Consider the following 21,519-nt stretch of genomic DNA (forward strand, 5'->3'; position numbering starts at 1 on the left):
TGCATTAACTGTAACTGAATTTAGTACATATTTTAGGTTCCCATTCCATCCAGAGTGGGAAGTTTATCTTAGCCAACTTGAAAATTCCCTGTTTTTGCCCAGAGTTGTGTCCAAGTATGGAGGGCCCAATGAAGTGATATTCTGGTAGATGTTTGACAATCAGCTTTGCATTAACTGTAACTGAATTTAGTACATATTTTAGGTTCCCATTCCACCCAGAGTGGGAAGTTTATCTTAGCCAACTTGAAGATTCCCCGTTTTTGCCCAGAGTTGTGTCCAAGTTTGGAGGGCCCAATGAAGTGATATTCTGGTAGATGTTTGACAATCAGCTCTGGTGGGTGGGGGTGGGAAGAGAGAAGGTATGCTTACATAGACATACATAGGTTCATTTTAGATTTTACTGACATAAAGGATGTGTGACACGATTTTAGAGTAATAATAAAGACTATACTTTCAGGGATCATTTCTATAGTTTGTTCAAATAATAATAAAATATGCAACATCTTTCATTTTGAATTCCACACAGCCCCGCAGAATGCCTTCACTGGTTTTTGCTGAATTCTTATACCCCTAGGCAACCTATAGTTGTAATTCAGCCATTATTTAACAGAATCAGATTACAACAACACATCACTGATGAATGTGTGTGATTTCCATATGAATGTTGGTTGATACTTTCTTTTATGTTAACAAGATACAAATGAAACAACAGAGGTAAATGTCAGAATATCACTCACTCGTGGATGATGTGAATAACATCTTGGTTGAACAGGGTAATAACTGTCGAATACTAAAAGAATATTCCATCAATACTGTGTGCTATCTAACACAAAGTAACAGCTACCCAAATGACACGCTTTTTTTTTTTTTTTTTTAATTTTATTTGAGAGGAGAAAGAGAGAGCGCGTGCGCATGAAAGAGCTCGAGGAGAGGGCAGGGAGAGGGAGAAGCAGGCACCCTGCTGAGCAGGGAGCCCTCCCTGGGGCCCAATCCCAGGACCCCAGCCAAGGGCAGATGCTTAACCCATCAAGCTACTCAGATGCCCACACACAACACACTTTTAATTGCCTTACTAGCATTTTCTCCATTGCTTTTTCAGTCTACTCTAGATAGTAAAAAAAAAAAAAAAAAAAAAACAAAACAAGAAATTAAGCCCTGATTCCCAGCATTTGTCAATTTCCATGGTGTAAGTGCTCTCCCCATAGCTAATAATGTCAAGCTACCAACATCACATTGCTCTTGAAGTTGGGAGGAGATGCTTACCATTATTTAGTACTTCCACCATACAGATACAAATACAGATTTATAGATACGTAAATAACCTCAAGAATGTACGTAATAGTAAAATAATTAGGAAGTGATGAGTTTGGGGTATTTATTACCTTTGTTCTTAATATAATTTATCTAATTGTCAATTTACATAATTTTAACAATGGCTATATTCAACAATCAGCTCACAAAATTCCTGAAAGTTTCATAATTAGCTCTTGTGAGCTGATACATGCAGGTCCTGTGCACTGTCAAGTGGTTGGACCTGGTGGGCATTCTTTCTAGCTATTGTCATCTCTCCATAATGACACCTACCTAAGAATTCTCGCTGCCATCTGGCTTCCGGTCATTGCTCTAAGCAGGTCATGGCTATGTCCTGATTTCTCTACACACAGTCTTCTCCAAGTCCATAAGCTCCCTCTCAGTTCACTTCTATGGATAAACGGAGATGCAGATTTTAAAACTTATTAGAATGGCTGGAGAATCTTCTAATGAGATGCAATGCTTTCTGATCCACTAAAAGTACTAAAAAGACCCATACCTATTTAAATTTACTTTTAGACTCTGTGCTGTTCCATTGGTCTGCTTGCTTTTTCATGAGGCAGAATCGTACTGTTTTAAATACTGTAACCCATTCTGTGTTTTATAAGTTGGTCGACTAGTCTCTTTAACTACTACTCACTTTTCAGCAATATCCTAACTATACTTGCATGGGTTTTGTTTTTTTTTTAATATAAACTTTTTAAATCAACTTGCTTGGTTGTGTTCTTTGACCTATGGGCATATTTGTGATGATCTTGTTAAATTTCTGGCACGTCGACATATTTATAATATTGAACCGCCTTATTTCGTGAATAGATTGTACTTTTTACTTATTCAATTCTTTGTGTTCTTTGGTAAAATTTTAAACTTTTTTTTTTCTTATAGCTTGTGAATATTTCCAGTAAAATTTATTCCTAGGCATTGTTTTTAATGCGTATAACTAGTTTGTGTTTGAACATAATTATTAACTTATATTTATTAAACCTAGGCTTTACTGAGTTCTTTAATATTTATAATAATTTTCCAGTTATGCCTCTTCTTTTCCAAATCTTTCACCTCTTATTGCTTTCTCCTATCAAATTGCATTGGCTACTTCCTGTGGAATCTTAAATAATAGCAGTACAATGAGCGTTCTTGATTTGTTCTTGATTTTGGTGATACTTCCAAAGTTTACCCATTATAAATAATGCCTGCCTACTTGTTCAGAAAGTTTCTATCTTGTCCTATTGTTAGTAAGTCTTATTGAAAGATAATTCATATGCCTTCTAATGTATATAATTCCATTGGTTTTTGTACCTTCACAAAGTTGCACAAAAATTTTACCACTAAATAATTTTAGAAAGTTCTCATCACCCCCAAAATAAACCCATACTCCTCCAAAACCAACCCCATTCTCTCCTCCCCCCAGCCGCTGGCAGCCGGAATCTACTTTATAGGACTTTGCCTATTCTGGATATTTCATAAATATGGAATCACACAAGTTGTGTCTTTTGGGAACGAAATCTTTCACTTAGGATAATGTTTTCAAGGTTTATCTATGTTATAATGTGTATTAATACTTCATTCCTTTTGTTGCCAAGCAATATTCCTTGAGTGGATATATATAGTTCATTTATTCATTTGTCATTTGATAGGCATTTGCTTTTTTTCAGGTTTTGGCTATGATAAGTAATACTGCTATAAGCATTTTTTGGGTGAACATCAGTTTTTACTTCTCTAGGGTATGTACGTGGAGCGGATTATATGGCAACTCTATGTTTGAACCTTCTGAGGACCTGCTGGAATGTTATCCAGAGCCATTGTACCATTTTATATCTCCGCCAGCAGTGTATGAGGGTTCAAATTTCTCCAGACTCTCACCAACACTTGTTATCTGTCTTTTTTTTTTTTAATTTTAGCCATCCTGTGGGGAGGGGGTGGTTTCTTACTGGGGCTTTGAATTGCATTTCCCTCAGAACTAGTGATACAGAGCATTTTTTAATGGGCTTATTGGCCATTTACATAGCTTCTTTTGAGAAATACATTCTCAAATCCTTGTCCCTTTTTATTTTTTTTTTTTAAGTTTTCATTTAAATTCTGCTTCGTTAACATTCTGGGTAATAGTAGTTTCAGGTGTACAATATAGTGATTCAACACTCCTCCTTTAATCCATTTTTAAATTGGGTTACTTGTCTTTTTGTTGATGAGTTGTATGAGTTCTTTATATATTCTGGATATAAGTCCCTTACCAGATGGATATTTTCTCTCACTTTTCACTTTATCAAATATTTTTCGACACCAAGGAAGATCTTTTTGATCTATTTAAATGGTGAATCTTATTAATAGCTTTCTAAATACTGAAACATTCTTAGATTTCTGATATGAACCCTTTCCAGATAAGGGATATAAATCTTTCCATATGTTGCTGCTGTACTCCATTTGCTACCATTTTGTTTAGAATTTTACAATGATATTCATAAGTTAGATTAACCTATAGCTTTCTTTTCTCATTAAATTTTATTATTTTATTTAAGTAGATCATTTATTTGGTAAAGAACCCCTCTGAAACCATCTGGACTGGTGGTTGCATCTTGGAAGAGCTATAGGAGAGGAGCACCAACTGTCTCTTACTTCTTAGCAACTGATGTGTTTAGATTTTCTATCTTTCCTGGGAGTACTTTTGTTCATTCATTTTTTTTTTTTTTTAGAGAAAGTATACATATATTCATATAGACTAAAGCAAAATTCAGTTTTATAATTTCTACAAACTTCCTCTCTGTGCTGATTCTCATCTCATATTTTCACATTGGCCTTTAATAATGGCTCAAGTTGTTCTTTGGGATGACCCTGTGCTGAATGCAGTACCCGGGTGCTTTCATGAGTTTCACCAAGGCCTCTGATCTCTGATTTAGAATATTGCATTATCCCTCAGCATCTCCCCCCGGCCTATTGCAAGACATGAACTGTGGCTCCTAGTAACAGCAAACATGGCTTCCCTGGCTAGTGTGTGAATACATTTGTTGAGAATGATCATAATGATCCAGAAGCTTTCTCCCTGTTCTTTTTGCCCAGGGGCTACATCCAAGGTCCAAAAGAAGGATTAATTCAATAGCTCTTTCCCTGCCTCACCCTACCTAATCCTAGGACCCTGTCATCATCAGTTTGGGACCCAATGGCTAGAAAAAACTATACTCCTGTTGCCCTGACACTTTATTGAATTTTCTTACTCTTTGTACTACTTTTCTGGTGGATTCTCCTGCATAATATCCCAGTCCCTAGACAAAGCATTTTCCCCTCCTGCTACCTGTATCTCCCAGAGTCAGCACGGATAGGCACCATCTCTACCAACACTCAGCCTCACTGCTCCTTAATGTTTTCATCTACTGGCCAAGACCAATGCCTGGAGTGTAGGGAACACCCACAGCAAATGTTATCAACTGGGCGGCTGGGTGACCTTACCTATATTCAGGATTACCTGAAACACTAGATATGAAAACGCTTTTTAAAATGCTAGTGATGGTTCAAGGCAATAGTTCTTGCCTGGAAAGATGGCGGAAGAATGAATAATGTAACATGTTATTAAATACCTGTGGAGCCCCTGCTGTGTGAAAGGCTCTATACACACCCATGTAACAATGATGACAATTTGTCATAATTTTTAGTCACTCATATTAGGAAGCATTGAACAGAGCCTTTGTGTCATGGTCATAGATCCAGGATATGGAACAGATCAGAAGTGTTGGGAAGCCCTCTCCCACCACTCCTGTCCCCAGCACCCGGTCCTGTTTTCAAAGCTCTCAGTAATCAGGGTGTCCTGTTCCCACCCAGCCTCGGTTCTTGGTCCTGGGCTGAGGCCTCACCAGTCAGGTAAGCCCAGCTCCTGTCTGCTCAAGTGGTTCCCCTTCCTCCAGCAGTGCTCTCCCCTCATCCTGCCACCACCCAGCCCTCATCTATTGTTTCTGGCCCATTTCTGGAGTCTCCGCCGGCACAAGACTTTTCCTACAGCTCAAGCCATTCGATACTGAAGAGAGCACAGCCTGCTTCACTCCATGAACTTTCACACTGCAGAAACATAGGGCTTCACATATGACAGGCGCTGGTGAGCTCCCTGATGGCCAAAACAACAATGTCAATGGCCACGACTCCTCAAAACATCACACAGCATCCAGTATATTCTAAGTGCTCCACAGGCATATGCTAATTGTTAGAGACTTTGAGAGAAAATGGCTCTGAACCTACAATCAGAAGTGGACACAGCAGAATCTGCCCTTATCATGGGATAGGGGAATAGTCATGGGAGTGGGGCCCTCTCCCTCCGTCTGCCATGAACATGGCGCCAGGCGAGGTCACCCACAAAGACGATGTTTGATCTCATTACCAATTCAGTCCCCGTGGAAACCCTCACCAGGGCCCTTAATTTCTTGTGTTAAAACAACAAATGAGGTGACCCCAGCACAATCTCTAATAGGTAGCATGGGTCAACAATTATTCATTTGTACTAGTGCTTTTCGCATGACGGGCTGAGATGAAAATTTGTCCTCTTCCTGGCAAGAGCTATAAATTAGTTTTATGCTACTGTTAAACCCAGAGGCAAAAAAGGGGAAGGGATTGGGAGTGGGGGAGGGGCAGCAAATAAGGCCTGACCACTTGCAGCCATGAAGCTACTTCTTGGACTGTGTAGACAAGGGGGAGGGGACAGCCGAAGATAATGAAATTGGGCCAGTGAAAAACACGGATGCAGAGTCTCTGACACAAGCCAATGAACTCTTCAAGGATCTGAACGGAATCTTATTTTTCTTGTTAGCCCAATATCTGGCAGATTTGCTGAATGAACAAACTAGTAAATGAGGGGATATATGCAGCAAATGGGTCTCTCTTAGCCAGATCGAAACAAAACCAGTTAGGTCACATCCCTATGAGTTTGTGAGTTCTCTAGGGCCAGATGGAGCCACTTAAAAGGGTGGTGTTTATCAACATTTTTTACATGTATTGTTCCATAAGACATTAAATGGAAAAAAAAAAAAACCAGCTTATAAGAATTTGCATGTAGTGTTAAGTTATTGATGTTTAAAAGGCCTTGAAAAAAGGTCCCACCAAAATGTTAATAGTGACATTTGTCAGGACGGTGGCATTCTGAGTTTTCTGTTCTCTTCTTCATACTATGCAGAATTTTCTAAAAATCTGTGTGATGAGAATACTTGCCCTTCTAATCAGAAAAAAAAAAGTGTTGTGTGCGTGTGTTATTTTTTTTAAATCTACCATCCTCCCTTAGTTATCTGCTACAAAAAGAGAACAGCGATGTAGATCATCTAGAAGATGGGAAAAATCACCCATGCTTGACTTTGAATCTGTTACATACATTTTTCCCCCAGAAGATTTATCTTCCTAATTATGCTTTGCTCTTTACTTAATATTAGGATTAGTTCTAAGTCCCTGAGCTCCCTTGCCAACTAATGAGCTGAACTATATGGCTGGAAAAGTCAGCTTGGAATGAAAAGAAATATGAGCTGCAGATAATCCACAGGCACTTAAGTGAGCGTTGGCTGCAGACACAGAGAGGGGTGGGATGCTCTGGGGGGCTCAGCTCTGGGGGGCTCAGCTCTGTGGGTTCAGCTCTGGGGGGCTCAGCCCCCACGGTCGAAAGCCAGACTCCTGACGCTCAAAACCGAGTTCCGCTACTATGAACCTCGAGGTCTTAGGAAAGCCCCTTAGCCTTTCTGTGCTCTCGTTTCTTGTTTCTTCATTTGCAGACTGCTAGTGATGACAGTCTCCACCTCCCAGAGCCCAGAGGAGGATTAAATGAGAGGAGGCGTGTAATGCATTTAGCATGGGCCCTCGGCAGGTGTCACCTAGATCAACTGTGTGTTGGGCACACCCTGCCATGATTTGTGTCCATACAGTACCTCCTTCCAAATGAATTTCACTATTTATAACACATTTTAACATATTCCTCGTATCCTCGAGGAAGGGAGGCCGATTTCATCACTCTCATTTTACAGTTATAAAAACGAAGGCCTGGAAAAGTGAAAAGAGTTGCTCTTGGTTTTGTAGGGAGTGGAAGGACAGAGACCACATCTCAATTCTCTGCGAGTTGGCTTTGCCCTGCCCTGCCACTGCCCAGAATCTATGTCTCTCCTCCCTTTCTTAGCCAACACACGGAGATGTAGGTTTCATCAAGACATGGAAAGATGAGCCAGGCAATTACTGTTAAGTGCTTGGCCAAGATCAAATGCAATGCAAATGCCCAAGTCTAGTAATGAGGAGAAACTGAAGAGACTTCCGTTCGTTCTGGCTCCTGGACATGAGGCTGGTACGTTAGAAGGGCTAGGACTGAGGACTTGTCATTTCTGCGTTTTATGGAGGAAGGCTTCAGTGCCATTAGCAATTTATCTTCCTTCTGAAATATTCTCCAATATTGGTTTCATGGAAGAATTTTTTGGCAGTGGTGGAGTGGGGGAAAGCATGGGGAGGAAGATAATAATATCCTTCCAAACTCCCCTTCCTTTACAGGTAGTTCATACAGAAATCAATCACTTTCCAGACCCTTAAAGTCCATTAGCTCCTTTGTTGCCTCCCATCCAACACGTCCTTCTTTTCTCTCTTACCTTCCCTCTCCTCCCATTAGGTTCAGCATTAAGAGAAGAGAAAATGAAAAAAGACGGGGCAACTTGCATTCAACCCTCTGCACGAAACGGGGCAGGATGCCGCCCTGACCATTCTCCTAGAAACCCCTCCCTGACCTCTGACTGCCTCTGCCACCCTCATCAGAAAACCCCGCTTTGTGACAATAGGGACCATGTTTGCTTCGTCCACCAGTTTGTGCCCCATACCTAGTAACTGCTCAACATACATTTGTTAAATGAATGAATGAGTGGACAAATGAATGAATGAATTCATTATAGAGCAGCAGAGCAGTGTGGAAATCATTGGATGCTGTTGAGGAAAGTGCTGTTTGTTTATGCGGTACTACTGAAAATGGAGAGGAGGGGGCGCCTGGGGGTCAGTGGGTTTGGCTCAGGTCATGATCTCACAGTCCTGGGATTGAGCCCTGCGCTGGGCTCTGTGCTTGGCAGGGAGCCTGCCCCCCGCCCAACACACACACTCTCACTTGCATGCTCAGGCTCTCTCCCTCTCTTTGAAACACATAAATAAATCTTAAAAAAAAAAAAAAAAAAGAAACCACCAAGAGAAGGAAGCTGCTTCTAATTTCTGAACATGAAAATCCAATTAAACTAAATAGCAAATTGCAGGCAGTCATAAAAATGAAGAATTTATTGGGGCGTCTGGGTGGCTCAGTGGGTTAAAGCCTCTGCTCAGGTCATGATCCCAGGGTCCTGGGATTGAGCTCCGCATCGGGCTCTCTGCTCAGCGGGGAGCCTGTGTCCCCCTCTCTCTCTGCCTGCTTCTCTGCCTACTATGATCTCTGTCTGTCAAATAAATAAATAAAATCTTTTAAAACAATGAAGAATTTATTAATTAAAGCTAAGCTTTCTGAAAGAGTGAATTTCAACACTTTGAAAAGAATTCAGAAGCTAAAGCAACTTGCCATTCTGTGCTTAAAAAAATTCCCTCAGAGTTATGCTTCCTTCCTGCCCCTCCTGTGAAGTCAAGTTTATGTTCCAAGTTCTGTCTGGCCATGGGGGCTCTGAGGACTGACAAATTCCGGGGTGCCTTGTGAATCAGGCAGCCCTACTGCCTGTGTTACAGAGGTACTTTTGAACCTGAAGGACCGGGGGTTGTTAAAGAACCAGAGAGTGAAGAGGAATGTCTGAGATCTCTAAGAATCCTCTGTCTGATGGCAGAAGGGCTGTAGGGCAGGCTGTAAGTAGGCGGGAGGAGGACAAGCTCCTCCTCCTCCAAGTGCAGTTCGTGACCCCGCAGCTCAGACCGTGGAGAGGTTGGTGAGGAATGCAGAGCCTCAGCCCCAGCCCAGGCCAGCTGACCCAGAGTCTGCACTTGCCCCAGATGTCCGTGGCACTCATGGGCACACTGCCGGATTTGCGGCGCGCCTGGCTGACCCGCTTTCTGTCCAGCAGTAAGAGGAGTTTTGCAGCTTGTGATATAATACAGGGGACATTATGGGATTTATGCAAGTGCAAGACACAAAACCAGGTGCTTTGGATTACTCTGAGCTTTACATACGCCTTTCCTTCTAAACATTCCCCAGGGCATGGGGAAAAGCAGACAGACAGGAAGCAAGCCGAGCCCTTGGGGTGATCCTAGAAGCCAAGCAGCAGGCGTGGTTGGTGCATACTGCAGCAATCCTGGCCTGCAGATGGGGACCCAATCTGCTTCCCCTTGGGCCGGCTGGAGGGCCTGGAACACCAGTAGAAAGTGAGCACCCTCCGCTGGGGCACGGGGGATATGTGAACAAAATGGGCCCAACACTGAAAGGTAGCCATGGTGAATTCTGGAAGGAAATGCACTTATGGGAACAATTTCAATTGCCTTGAAGTACATTGAGCTAATTATCTTAGCGGACACTAATAAACGCTGTTCCTTAGAGACACACGGTGACTGTAATAACTCAAAGATGAATATTGGATGAATGAGTTATTAGGGACTGGCCAGACCGCTAACCTCCCAAGCCCAGGAGGGCAGCTCTTCTCCCTTCTGCCTTCCTAGGCTTTCCCCCGAAGCCTAAGATTTTTTATTAAATATGTGCCCAGCTACTGGGAGAGCTTTAGAGTCAATAAAACACCTGCCCCTTCTTCGCTTATAGGGATTTACTTGGAGCCGGCCACTTCCCATGGTGGTACTGGTCCTCCATCCTCGACTGCGGCGAGGGGGGTCCCCCCTGCAGAGAAGGAGGGAGCTTTTATTCAGCCAGGCACTCAGCCCAAAGTTACAGTCAGCCTCCTCTAACCCGCTGACATGCACTGGTATTAGTTTCAGTCCTCAGGTGCTAATCTCATCTCAGAGAGTGACTGCCACCCCTAGAATAAATGGGCTGGCTACCCCACTCCACACATGACTGGGAATTCCCTCCCTCTACTGCCTTTCCACTTGGTTCCAGGCCCCGCATCTCCCTGGGAGTGTCAGCCCACAGGACTCTTATGTAACCAGAGTTTGTCCCTGCTGTGATCCTCCTCCCCAAACTCCAGTCCCCTAGGTATTAGCATCACAGGCAACCAGATCTTTGCACAATGTGCTCATTTAATAGTGACCTAGAGACAGTGGCCACATATGCCACTCCCCTTCTTTCCTTTGTTCATATAGAGCTGGCAGGAACATAGAGTGTAACAGTATCTCTATGGACTTACACATGTCTGTGTGTGTGTCCATAAAACCATTACCTAGATCAAGACTTAAAATATGTCCAGCCCCCAAAGTGTCCCTCAGGTCCATTCCCAGTCAATATGCCTCCCCCCACAAAGTCTCTGTCAGCATAGATCAGTTTCACAAGTTTTTGAACTTCACAGAAATAGAATTAGTAAGTATATACTCCTCTGTGTCTAGCTTTTCTTTATTCAACACATTTTTGAAGTTGAGCACATTGCTGTGTGTAGGAGGGTTCATTCTCTTGTTACAGCTGTGTAGCATTGCATTGTGGGAATTTACCACAATGTATCCATTTAAAGGACATTTGAGTGGTTTTTAGATTTGGAGCTATTACAAATTGATCCTTCTATAAATATTCATGTGTATGTTTTTTTCCCCACATAATGCTCATTTCTGTCAAGTGTTGAATATTGCCATTAAGGGTCTGAGGTTTTATTCCACTTGTAGGCTCACAAAGCAGCCTGTCCCAGTTTCACAGATGTTGGTGGAAGACACAAGACTCTTGGGTCAGAGATGCAGGGCAGTTTCTTAGCCCCAGCAATAGAACCACTAGGGTATTTGCCTTTTGGCTCAAGTTCCTTGAAACCCAATTCCCACAGGGTAGTGTAGAGAGGGCAGATGATGTCTGCACCCACAGTAGGTTGCATTACAAAAGCTTAGAGACCCAAACCTCTTCTAATGTACAGTAAGTGTGCCTGCCCTTCACTCCAAAGGAAGATATGGTGTCTGTGTCCCAAGGCTATAAGCAAACCTTTCCTTTGCTCCAGAGAAACTCTCTCTCTATTCAAGGCTGTTCATTACAAAAACATCCTTGAAAACATGGTCTGGAATAAAGGACATTTGAGGGCCATGCTTGCAAGATGTGCAAAAAATTGCAAGAGATCAATGAGATTTGCTTCCCAACAACTGTATGCCCAGGAGTGGAACTGCTGAGTCAAAGGGGCTGGCGAATATGTAGCTTCCACAGATACTGCCAAAAAAGAAAATTTCCCAAAGTGATTGTATCAATGTGCACTCCGAAGAGCAGTGTATGAGAGTTTCAGTCACTCCACCTCCTTGCCCACACTTAGTGTTGCTGATCTGTTTCATTGAAGTCATCCTGATGTGACCATACCTCCCGTTTTTGTTTGTTTGTTTGTTTGTTGTTTCTGCTTCCACAAAGCAGGGCTGCTAAAAAGTTATTGACAATGATGGTTCAAATCATTATGAAAACCACTGCCGTGGACAGTATAGATCAGAGGCTCTAGGGAAGCAGACAGACACACAGAGCAAACTTCTCTCAGGAAACATGCATTAAAGGTATAGAAATTACGAGGTAGTTCCTAAGCAGAGCAGCTGGTCTCAAGGGAAGGTACTACCTACCCAATGCTCTCCAGGCTCGCCACCATGGCTGAGGGGCCTCAAAGAGGAAAAAGGGGTGTGCAGGTGGGGAACGTGGGTGGGCCAATGACCTGACCTGCTCAGAGGATTGCCTAAACTTTCTAGCCGCACCACGCTGGCCAAAATGCTGGGGAAGGATGCTGAAAATGAACGATGATGAAGGTGATAGCCATCACTTACTGAGTACTAACTATGTTCTGAGCCCTAAGCTAGGCTCTTTACCTATATTAAACCACTCTGTACATTGCAACCACTCTCCATTGGCCAGGGATGAGATGGAACCAGTCCATAAAAAAGCCTTTGCTAGCGAAAACATTGGTCTTGAGTGAGACTTGTCAGGGAGCTTTAAGGGAGATTTGGAAAGGCTTTGGTGTTTTTATGATTTCATCTAATTCCAGTATGAGCCTAGAAATTATATTGGGTGAATTGCCTTAGCCTACTTCTCAATCAACTAGCTGGTCAACAAGAAAGACAGTAGTAGTGAACACAACAATAATGGTAATAACATCTTCTTACTCTGGGCTAGGTACCACACGACGGGCTTTATATCTCATTCAGTCCTCGCTTCCCCCCTAATAAAATAATTCCCACTTTATAAAGAAATGAAAACTTCGACAGGTTAATTAATGAATCCACAGTCTCACAGTTTTTAGTAGCAAAGCCAGGATTCATTTCCAAGTTTGTGTGACTTCAAACAGGTTTTCTGTCTACTCTGTAGCCCTCTCTTTCCATCTATGCTTCATCGAATGACACAGTTTCTATTTTAAGGACAAGCTTATAGGAAGGCTTAATTTGCTGAAGAAAATTGTTTGGGAATTTAGCTTGCTGTTGAAAGATGGTCCTTTGTGTGAAATGACCTCGTCCTCTGCTGTAGATTTGGGCCTTTCTCGTGTTAGTATCGGGATGTGAGTTGATAACCATTCTGGATGGACTAGAGGCCACATCCGTGCCTGTGTGCAGACACAGTGTTTGCTGACAGTGAAGCCATCCCCAGTCTTAATCATCCAGGAAAGAGGCAAGTCCTCAGGCAGGAAACCAGGATCCTAACAGGGGGTCCAAGTGGTTTCTCTCAGAGCCTGGCCATGAAGGAGGAGGACAGAGTGCGAGCATGAATTCATCAGCGTGGAAAACTTGGGGACTGGGAGCCAGGATGGACAGACTGTAAAGTCCTAGAGGACGGGCCCAATATTATATACAGTAAGTGAGGCCTGACCCTAAGCCCTGGTCCACTTTGAAATTCTAGTCAGAGAGAACTCAGGAATGCTTCTACTACATTCGATTCTGAATCAGCAAATAAAGAGTTCAAAGATACAGCCAGGATCAGAGACACCCATGAAGGAACACCTCCTGGCATCGCCTCCCGGGATCCCTAAAGATACTAGAAATTCCACGGTCCCAGCAGTCACAGGCTAGGTACCAAAGGCTACTCTAGGGGTCGGGGATGGGGAAGGTACAGAGCTCTGGCAGAGAGGGCAGAATTTGCAGTTCCTGGTCATGATGTCTTAAAAAAACAAAAAACATGGATGGCATATGGCCTTGGAGCAGTCTGGTGGTCAGAATGTCTCACCCAGGACATGCCTCTGCCCCCTCACAGCTTTGAAGTTTCCATTTGTAAATGTAGCCAATTGTAACCACCTGCACGCTCTCCGGGGTGATGGCGTGGACTCCTCGCAGGGCTCCTAGCGTGCATGAGCAGCCCCGCCACCCCAACCTGCGCTTGTCCATACCACCAGAAGCGGTGCTCCCAGTAGGCTAGGCACAGTCCCCTCACATCCCTCCCTCTGTCTTAGAGACATCCAGTGGACATGCTCACAGCACCAGGGCTCCAATTCATTTATTTTTCACCTTTAAACTGCTCAATGAGCACCAGGTTTCACTCACCAGTTGCAGATAGAAAAATCTGATGACACAAAAAGTTGCTTTTAAGAAAAAAGTCTTTCATCTACATGACTCGTAACACTCATTAGCAGGCCCAAAATCTCGCAGATGAAAGGCAGAGTCCAAGAATCAATGAAGACTCTGTTTTTGGACCGCAGTCCCGCCCCTAACATTTGCAGGGATCAAGGCAAAAGTGCAAATGGAGGTCCATATCCTGACAAGTCCAGATACTTACAAGTAAAAATCAGGGTAAGAGACTCTTCAAACATGTTCCACCCTCCCACTGTAATAATTGTTCCTTCATTGCTATCTGCATGGCCACAGTGCCCAGCCAATGACCTGTCTCACTTTCTTCCTAATGAGGCTTAATCCTGCACTGTGAGAGGTCTCAGGCAAAGGCATGGGAGGCCCACTGGCCACACATCCAAGGTCTGTGTATATCCTCCCAAAATATCCCCCCAAAAATCACCCATTGGCCACATCTCAAGTTTAACGGTCCACCTTCTGGATGTTGGATCCCAGGAATAACTTAGCCGTAGGAAGCTGACCTAGAGCTATTGGGTAGAGAATTCCAGGATCCCAGATGTCTGGAGTGTGGGTTACAAGGCCCAGTTCAGAGGCTCTGGGTAGGCACAACCCATTAGTATCTCATCTCATGAGGAGGGGTACAGCTGGAGGAGGGCCAACAAGCTTTGGCTGGACTGAAGTTTCTTCCTGGTGACTGCAAGCAGAAAATAACTAATAAGGAAGTATGGGTGCATTCAGCCTTTTGTTAAGTCAGCAGTCCCACCGAGGCATGGGAGGGAAAAGTGGGTCTAGATCTGTCTAGCAGATAGGCAGATTTCCTGGGCTGATCCAGCAGACTGCCCCTCCAAACAACGTGTAAAAAGCAATCTGCTGTCGATAAAAAGAATGCCTGAAGCTCAGAGTAATCTTCATAAAGAGTAAATGCAAATAAAGTACCTCTCTGACATGAAAAGTATGTTCGACGCTTTCATTTTACTTCCTATGATGACAGCTAAACACACCTCATTGCCCTCCTCCTAGCCAGAGCCCAGTGCACACTCTATGTCCCATCGCTGTTGGGTTCTAGGCGAGGAGCCCCCAGGAGACCTTTCTGACATGCCCACAGCTGTGGATGCACATGGACACAAACACCCACACTCACCCCAGGCATTTCTGTAGGACCTGAGAATAGAAAGTAGAGGACAAAGCCTCCAATTGAAAACAAACAGCTTTCCCATGGATAGGGTCCAGAACAAGGTTCCATTTATAAGTCACGCATGCATTCATTCACTCCAGCAACAAGATTTTATTGAGAGTCTACTAGATGCCACACATGGCAAAGTGCCAGATTTGCCCATTGCTGGACTAGGTGTGGACTAGGTGTGGGGGAATCTAATCACAGTGCCTTGCCCTCAATGGCGTGCAACCGAGTTGAAGAGAGAAGGCCACGAGCTAGTGTGAGCTTCAGGAAGTCTTCGCTGCTGCTTTGATTCACTGGGCAGGGAGAATGATGGCATCCATCTCACAGAGGCTGATGGGTCTCCCACAGACAGCACCTGTTGGGACGGTGGCTGACCCATACAAAGGACATAAAGGACAAGGACAAGCACGCTCCTCAATGTGAAGCTATCACTAAGGCATCAATGGGCATGACAAATATGTAGCCAGACCTGTTGCATGTCAGGTGCCGTGTTAGCTGCGAGGACATGTGAACAGTAAGTCCCCACCCTGAAGGCTTCAAAAGGCATGAAACTATTTAGCTGCAAATCACCGGACCCTGGGCAGCCAAAGGCCAGGATCTAGGAACTAAAAAAGGTCCCTGAGAGCTCAAGGACTGAGTCATATCTTTTGTGTTCAAAATGTCACCCCATAACCCTTCCCAGCCCCTCACAGAGTGATACTGTACTGTATTTATACGATGACCAGGCTGGTCAAGAGGTTTTTGAAGTCATAGCAATGGTATCTGTGTAGACATCCATATGGACCCCTCTCGTTGCTCTCTGCCCTTGGACCTTGGTTTTAAACAGTTTTGTCCACCAAAATTGTCACGTTCCTCTTTTCTAACTGGTGAATGTCATACATATCCCAAGACCTGAGGCTTTTGTGCACTTGATAACTGATATCTCCTTGCTCAACTTAAACATAATGTTGATCATCAGTCAAGAAACTGCGGGGCGCCTGGGTGGCCCAGTGGGTTAAAACCTCTGCCTGCGGCTCAGGTCATGATCCCAGAGTCCTGGGATCGAGCCCCGCATCACGCTCTCTGCTTGGCAGGAAGCCTGCTTCCCCTCTCTCTGCCTGCCTCTCTGCCTACTTGTGATCTCTCTGTCAAATAAATAAGTAGAATATTAAAAAGAAAGAAAGAAAGAAAGAAAGAAAGAAAGACAGGAAGGAAGGAAGGAAGGAAGGAAGGAAGGAAGGAAGAAAGAAAGAAACTGTGTATGCAGTGGTATAACAGAGGCAAGTAACTATAATCTCTCAGAGACAGTCTTTGAGGTTTGGCAGCCAAATACAGGAATATTTAGGGAATAAACTTCCAGGCCCATTCCTAAAGTAAAGAATCCCTCTGAAGCATTTAAACCCATCTTCATGGCTTGAAAGCCACAAATTTCATCAAGGCGAGTCCATTTCTAGCATTTATTATTCTGATTAACTCACTACTAATTTTGCCAATGAAAACCTCTGCGAAATGTTAATTAGCAGCATCTGGTGTAGATCAGAAATATGGATACTAATTGAGGCAGTTGGAGTCATTATCTCTGGAGTGTAGCCTTCCTGATAAAATGCTGGATGATCCCCTCAAAGTGTGAATTCCTGATTAGGGAACTGACAGCCCCTGGAGTGCAGGTTAAAAAAGGTATACATTCATATCACATTCCCTCCTCTGAAGGACTTCAGAGAAGATTACAGACATTATCATGCTGTCCCTAGGAAGATCCCATCCATCTATGGACCAAGTGTAACTAAGTCAGGGAGAAACGGATCATGACACACATTTGCTAATGAAGATGTCCCCACCCAGGTGACAAAAGCCCCACCATTGTTTTCTATCTCAGCTGAACTTGTGTTTTGTTTTTTTTTTAACAGTTTGGAAGGCATTCCAGAGTCCTTCTGTGTTTTGTGGGCACGTGTACAGTCAGTCTAGGTTTTGAGGAAAAGAGGTAAAGAGCCAGGGCGTCCCAGGAAAATGGAATAGGCAACACTCAGCCTTCTACCTAGACCGTCCTTCCCGGCAACAATGAAAATTTGTAAGCACTACAGAGTGGGACCTGGGAGTAGTTATAATCATTCCCTCATCTTAGCAGACCTGATTCTGGACTTGATTTGGGTCTTGATCTTATCCCCAAACTCTGATACCTGCCTGGAAATGTTACACCCTCCCCCATCTGCTCTTCCTATGTGTGAAATGCACCTCTAGGGATAACCTCACTGCCTCTGCCCCTTTGCTTAAGCACCAGAGTCCCTGGTTAAGGTATTCTCACAAATGAGGGCACGAGCAAACACAGAGCAAACGCCTGTCATTTGAAACTGGGTACAAACCCTCCTTCAGCTGAAACACCATAGCAAGCCTTGCTGCTCAAAGAGAGCAGATGCTAGGGACAGGGTCACGCGATTTTCCAGGGGCAGCTTTCCTCTTTGGAGGCCAGGATTTGGAGGGATAGCCATTACCAACCATGGAAGTGTGGCTGATCAAATTAAGGCAGGCGTTTTTTAAATTCAATTACACCCTCAGTGGAAATGGCCTCACTAATGCTTGGGGAAAGAATTATACCCAGTCCATAAAGCCTAACACTTCTAAACCCAATTTTGTACATTATTCTAAAGGTTAATTCAAGATCTCTCTTCCAAACGGGAAGTTAAATACAGCCAATGGGAGGAAGGCGTCTGCTGACTGACTGAGGAGTTTATCAGTCTGTAAGAGTTCATTAGTTTTAATTAGTGTAATCACTAATGTTGCATTAACAGTTTAGTGAAGAAAAGTAATTACTCACACATCCACTGTATTAGATGGGAAGATTAGAATTCATTTTCCAAAACGATTAGCATTTTGCCAATTAAAAGAATCCTTTTCTCCCTGCCAGGAGCCCTGTGACCTCCGTCACCCAAGGATCGTTTCAATGAAACATATTTTACATCAGAAAATGGAGCAGGACAAAGTGAAGAATTAAGGCAGTGTTTATTCTCAGGGCCTTCTTAGGGCACAGCAAGTGCCCGGGCTCGCTGAGTTTATAATGTCGTGCTCTATTTGCACGGTCATTCACTTCAGTCGCTTTGGATGACGCCCCCAGCTTTGTCTCCCTGCAGCAATTAAAAAATGAAAATAGGCTAGTGGAAGATGAGGCCAAAAGGAAGTAACAGAGAGTCCATGTGGAACGGCCATTGCCGTTCACTGGTTGGAGAAGTATGGGGTTTTGCCACTGGCCCCATCCTGAGTGCACAGGAGAGCTCTGAGGCATGAAGCTGTGTCTCCCGGGCCCCCCTAATGCCTTCCCCTGAGCACTGGTGCCATCTTGGTTTCTCAACTGCTCTCCAGCACTCGGGCCGCCTCTGCTCCATCTCTACCAGCCCCCATCTACCCAGCCACTTGGGACATGTCATCTCTGCTATTTGCCTCATCAGCCAACTTTTGACCTATTTTGTTAGGGCATCCACTCTACACCTTGACCACTGTAAATGTCATTTCTCCCTGACTGGAACAGCTACGTCCCCTACTTTGTACTCAGAGCCCCACCCCCACCCCCACCCCTGTGTCCTGCAGCTTTGCATTCCATATTATACAAACTCAGAGTGAGCTACCAGGGCAGGAGCATGGGTCTTACTCTGTCAGGAATTCTCAGCCCCTTGTGCATATTAGGGGCTGCGTACATTTTTACCAAATGCTTAAATGAATTGTAGGCACGCAACCGTCTCCCCACTCTATCAGCCTCATCAAATTTCAGCCCAGGAGGCCCAGCCTGGTCAGATCAGCAAATACCACAGAGGAGGGAACAGAGACATTCTCGTACAGGTGGGCCTTCCCTCTTCACCTGTGCATCTCACCCAGCACCCTTTCCAAAGGCAGCCGGTCCTTGTTGAGTGCATCTCTGGGCTCCCTTCTGGTAGGTCTCTGATTGGCTTTGGCCATTGGGAGGTGCTGGCAGGAGTTTGGAAGGAGGGAAGAAAGGGACACCAGGGTCTTTCTTCCTTACCCTCTCCCTACTCTGAGTTCATGTATCTGATATTAGCTGTACAGAACAGGATACAGGAAATGGAAAACAAATGAGGAGAAGGGCTTATAGAGAATAATGAGCTCAGAGACCCATTTCTGAGAGAGGAATTTCCGGATGGTCTGTTGTCATGGGTCGGGCTTGTGACAGGAGACCTCAGGGCAAGCTGATGCTGGGGTCTCTGAGCCCTTATGTTGGCCTGGGCTCAGCCCAGAGTGCTCCCCAAGTGCAAGGATTAGTGGACCAGGGCAGAGAGAGACAGGCACGGACCAAGGCAGAAGGCCACCAGAGTAATCACCCCAAACCACATCTAAATGGAAATGCCATCTTGACGTCCTTATTAAAGCTGTGTCACAGGCATTATTTCATTTGATCCCCCAAACCACCCTTGGAGAGAAATATTTTGTTGATAGGAAACTGACTTAATCAGGCCTGCTGGACAAGTAAACAGCCAAAGAGACCAAAGTCGGCTGACATCCAGCCTGTGATCTTTCCAGTCTGTGATCTGTGTCACCTTTGACTGATATGGGCTGTATTCCTGGCTGCTCGCCTTATGAGCCCTAGACTTTGGGCAAGTGATATAACCTCTGTGTTTCTTCATTGCTAAGACAAATGTAGTATGTTTCTCTAGTGATTGTTGTAAAGACAAAGTGAGAAAGAGGAACTTTTTAAAGGCTGGAAGAGGGGACAGAGCTTGGGGCTTTCCATGAGAGGCTGAGACCAGGCCACCTTGAGCCTAGCTGCCAAGCCTGAGTCTGGTAGAAGGATCTGGGCAGGGGCTGGCCCCTGGCTGACAGAGTATGTCAGCCCTGGGCTTTGTACAACCCCAAGGGATGGGAGGAACTCCTCCTCACTCACCGATTAAATGGTACATGCCACCAGCAGGCAGGTAGGAACTAAGCCAGATTTAATTTTTTTTTTTAAGAAATTAAAAACTAAATGAAACAATTAATTTAAAAAACACCAAATTTTTGTTGCCTAATTCTTAGTAGTGGCTATAACCTAGTTAGTTCCCTTCCTATATTTAACCCTAAAGGTAAGTCAGATTCATCACTAGCAGGATTCTAGAACACAGCCTCATCCTCCATGGCCCTGGTAGGCATGCAGGATGGGTGACAGCAGGCTGCCCATTAGCTTCTGTCCAGAAACTGGGAGAGAACTCCCGAAAGGGCCCCAGGAGCTCCCAGTCCAGGTCTGCTGCATTCCCTGGGGCAGAGCATGGAAGCAGAGCTGGAGCTGACCACTCCAGGAGCAGAACTAGCTTGACCCCCACCTACCTCCAGATCACCTCAGCCCCACGGGGACCAGCCTGGTGCACCGTGTGGGTGTGTGACTGCCATGGACGGGGGGAGCCCCTGATGCCCTAAAGAAGGAGAAGCTAGCCAGGTCTCCACCATCAGCCATCCCTGGAGCCCAGGCAGCTATAAACCCGGGCAGGCCTTCACCCTCACCCTCTACATGCTGGAGAGGGAAGGAAATGAGGGGAGGAGGCAAGGGCCCAAAGGTACCTGTCATTCTTCTGAAAAGTGCGTGGAGCGCTAGAGCAGAAGGGAACCAGGGCTGGAGGCAGGGATAACCACAGGGAGGGGAAGCGGGAACAGAGCTGCTGTGTGCCGAGTCAGGAGGTGTGCACATGGATGCCAGTCTTTCACTTATGAGCCTTGGGACTTTGGGACTGTTACTACAGGAACCTGTTTCTTCAGCTGAAATCTATGAATCATAGTCCTCGAATCACAAGGAGGACCCTCATGAAAATCACAGTTAATGATATGCACCCTAATGTCTGTGCCCCCCCAGCCAGAAACATGGTTTGTTTTGCTCACAGCTGTACCTCTAGCACCCTCTGGTCTGGCCATAGAAGGTATTCCATAAATGTCTACTGATGCCCAATCTGAAGGAGCCCTCTCAGCTCCTCATGTTTATGAGGGCATTTGTGGACACACCGCCATGAGGAGCAAGTCAAGAGAGTCTGAGGGTGGAGGGTTCCTTGCATTGAGCCCCCAGGAAGCTGCTCTGGGGCTGTGAGCTTGAAACAGGGCAGAATGTGGTGGTGAGGTGAAGTCCCAGGAATCAGAGTGAGGCTCCCTCCCTGGGAACGGCAGCCCTGTTGCACCTAATCAGCTCTGCACCTCAGGGCCTGGGAGAAGGGCACCCAAGACAGCACAGCCCCCGGCTGCAAGGGAAGGACAAACAGGCACTTACCGAAATTTTGTTCTAAAAATAATAACAATGATGGGGTGCCTGGGTGGCTCAGTGGGTTAAAGCCTCTGCCTTCAGCTCAGGCCATGATCCCAGGGTCCTGGGATCGAGCCCCTCATCGGGCTCTCTGCTCAGCGGGAAGCCTGCTTCTCCCCTCTCTCTCTGCCTGTCTCTCTACTTGTGATCTCTGTCTGTCAAATAAATAAATAAATAAAATCTTGTAAAAAATGTAAAAAATAAAAATAATAACAATGACAAGAAAGGGAGGCAGAAATTC

At 44.8% G+C, this 21,519-nt stretch overlaps 1 protein-coding gene across 1 annotated transcript in view; it reads left to right on the forward strand.

The window, feature by feature from the left end:
* Window positions 1-21,519, forward strand: part of SIAH3 (siah E3 ubiquitin protein ligase family member 3) — a 71,480-nt gene that overhangs the window by 42,890 nt on the left and 7,071 nt on the right. The window lies entirely within an intron of this gene.

Source organism: Mustela nigripes, chromosome 15 (genome assembly GCF_022355385.1).
Source record: "Mustela nigripes isolate SB6536 chromosome 15, MUSNIG.SB6536, whole genome shotgun sequence".
Lineage (NCBI taxonomy): Eukaryota > Metazoa > Chordata > Mammalia > Carnivora > Mustelidae > Mustela > Mustela nigripes.